The following is a 3,630-nucleotide window of genomic DNA, read 5'->3' on the forward strand; positions in this document are numbered from 1 at the left end:
TTAGCTAACCCATAGCTCTAGAATATTTTCTCCCTTCTCTAAGATTGCAGACTTGTTTCTTTTAATTTTATAGTTTACTATTCTAGTTTAATTTTAGTTAAATATTCATACTTTAGAAAATCGCTTGAATAGATTAATTGTCTTATTTTAATTTAGTAAATAGTTAATCACAAGTCCATGTGGGTGTGATATCTGGACTTACAATCCTATATTACTTGTCGACCACGTATACTTACGTGTGCGTTTGGAAGCAACAAGTTTTTGGCGCCGTTGCCGGGGACTTAGAAATTAACTAGTCTACTAGATTAGATATTTACTTTTTGTCTATTCAAGTTTTTAAATTTTAGCTTAGTTTAATATTTTATTATCTTTGTTGACATGTCATCTTGGAATGAGAATTGATCGAATATTGGTTATTCTTATTTTGGTGATCCCTGTTCATATTGTGGAGGACCACACTTATGGAAAAATTGTGAATATCAATCTTCTGAGTGAAATTTTTGTAATGTGTGTGGTTGTCAAGGTGGCCATTGGGATGGTTGTCCTAATTCTTTTTACCCTTCTCTGAGCCCTTATTATGATATTTCTAATAATGTTTATGAGTTTGATAGGAGCAATAAAGTGGAGGATGTGGAGCGTGTCGCCCGTATTATGGACATGATGTGGCAAGTAGCCGAGCAACAAGATGAAAATCAAAAGGCTATACAAAGAATTAGTGCAGCAATCATGAGAATGAAGGCTGAGGCAGACGAAGTGGCTAAAGAGAGCGAGTTCTCACCAGAAGATAATTTTGAAGAAGCAGATATAGTGAGCCAATCTTGGCTAGAGGAACAAGCTCAATTGATAAAATTTCATAAGTTTCTTCGTGATGGTCTTTCAAATATGACAGAACACCTGATAGAAGGAAGAACTGAGCTCATGCAAGAGATAGACCAATTTGTCTCAGATATCCATGACCTGCAGGCTAAATTGAATAAAAAGGTTGAGGCGTCTGATGCCCTACAACCAATTGTTGTGGATACTGGCTAATTTGTGGAGCAAAAAGAGGAATTCCAACTTTTCGACCAAAACTTTGTTGATAATGCCAAGGTTGACGAAGTGTGTAAAAGTGAGGATGTCAAAAGTGAAGCTATTCTAGAGTTGGAGCGTATTGGACCTCATTCTAATCATTTTTTAACATTGTGCTTGGTTGGTGACACGAGAATTGATCCATTCGAGCCTATGGATGAGTCAATGAATGGGGAACAAAATGCTTATATTCTGAAATTTGTGATGCTAAGGAGACAAAATGACATCTCTCACTTAAAGGCCAAGAAATGCAAGATGCGATACCTATTGCTTGGTTCCTTTATTTTTACACCACCGCCCCAGGAACGTGACAGAAAAATTGATGCAAAATTGGGGGCGCAATTCATATCTTCAAAGTGGAAGGAAAAGTGGTGAAAGTGATGGAGTCGTGCCACGACTATAAATAAGGCGCTTGTTGGGAGGCAACCCAATTCTATTATTTCTTTTTATTTTGATTAATTTTTTTATTGTGTTATTTTTTTTGTAATGTTATTTTTGTGTTTTGTAGGAGTAGGAGTATGGAGTCAAAGCCAATAGGCATGTGCAAAAACGAGCAGGTGGTTGAAACTATGTGTAAGATGCCCGTACAAAGGACCGTACCTGAGAGAAGTCTGAGTATCTCGTGAGCTGCTAATACTTTGGCCTTTGACCTACCAGGGAGTCTCTTTTACCCTCTTGTTATTTTTAGTGTGCATTGAGGACATTGCACAATTTTAAGTGTGGAGTGATGAGATTGTCTGGGTGATTTTTTGTGCTATCTTAGCTTAGTTGTAGTACTCGTTCTTAGTGTAGTAGTTTTTGTTAAAAATAAAAAAAGGAAAAAAATGAAAAAATCAGAAAACCGGGACTTCCTGATGATGGATTTTGTGGACAACTTTCTTGAGGGATTAAGGTCAAATAAAAAAAAAGAAAAAAAAAGGAAGGAAAATAGAAAAATCCAAAAATATGTCTTTTATTTTTATTTAGGTAATAATAACCCCCTGTGATTTTTCTGTGTGCATCGGTTCTTTTCCAGGGGATGTAACTTGAACTGGGTAAGTTTTTTTATTTTTAGGATTAGTTATTTTTTTAGGATTAGAAAAAGAGGGAGAAGAAAACCTTTTGTTACTTGTTTGATACTAGCATATTTAGGCCTGAGCTTGAGTAGTACTTTCCTCTGAGTGTTTGAGTAATGAATAAAATAGCAGACTTTTTGAACCTAAGCTCAAGGTTGGTGATACTGATATTGTCTCTTTTCGTCTTCTTGAGCTGAGGGTCTTTCGGAAATAACCTCTCTACTCCCTCAGGGTAGGGGTAAGGTCTGCGTACACATTACCCTTCCCAGACCCCATTAGTGGGATTTACTGGGTCGTTGTTGTTGTTGTTGTTGTGTTATTTTGTCGTTCTCTATGATCCTGTTTGTCTTAGAGTAGAATTGATCCATCTTGATTGATACTGTGCCATGTGTGGTGAGGATTTCTTACATATATTCCATGTTCTGCATCTTAGTCTAGAACTTGCCCTGCATGTTATTGAAGCGAAATAAAAGTGTTGCTCTGTTTAGAAGATGATAATAGGCTTTCTTTGATATGTCTTGTGAATTTTAGCCTTTTCAGATATTGTACCACTAGTTAGCCCTTTGAGCCAGTAGCCTTTTGTTTGGAAGCCGTATTTTTGCCTTGATTCTTTTGTTGAATCCCTAGTTTTTGCACCCTACTTCCTTGAGAACTGTTGCTTAGACTGTGTTACTAATTGATAAATTTGAAGAAAGGGATGATTAAGTAAAAAATGGTGACCAACGATAGCTGAAAAGTGTTGAAAAGCCCCCCTTGAAAAGAATGTGACATGAAAAAAGAGAATTAAAAAAAAATTGCTTTGAAAAAAAATGAAACATTCATGATATGAGGGAAATACTTGTGAAACAATTGATGAAGAGAGGACTGAAAAATAAAATTAAGAGATGAAAATAATGGGTGATGAAGTAAAAAAAAAAGTGCAAAGTGCTTAGGAAAATGTAAGTCACTACTATATAATTCTCCTACCCGTCCCTTAGCCAACATTACAACTTGTTAAAATCCTATTTGATTCTATTTGAGCATACTTAATTAGTAGAGATGTATATAATGTGCAAGCCTATGGTTCTTTGTGCATACATGTGAATTCGTTTGTGAGTGCGAGAGTTGTTCTTTGATGCTAAGTCCTTAAATTATATTCATTATTTGATTTGAGTGTATGGACTACTTATTCTTGTGAGGGCACTGGTTTCATGATAGATAGGTGATGTTATTAGCTTTATTTGACAAAGTAGGTGAGCGAGCTTAAATTTGGTGAGTTAGAGTCCCCCTCTGAGGTTAGGAGGTTAGAAATTTATTGTTTGTTTGTGACTTGTATATCTTGCACGATGATCAGGAAGTGTATACCTAATGGTTTAAGTTGCTATAGGGCCTAATTGTTAGTATCAATCGAAGTGGTGGTGTTTCTAGGCTTGATTTATTGAGAATGATTTTAATGCTTACTCGAGGACGAGCAAGAGTTTAAGTGTGGGGTTGTGATATTAGGCTAAAAATGCATATATTTAATTAT

This window comes from Nicotiana tomentosiformis, chromosome 7 (assembly GCF_000390325.3).
Source record: "Nicotiana tomentosiformis chromosome 7, ASM39032v3, whole genome shotgun sequence".
Classification (NCBI taxonomy): Eukaryota; Viridiplantae; Streptophyta; class Magnoliopsida; order Solanales; family Solanaceae; genus Nicotiana; species Nicotiana tomentosiformis.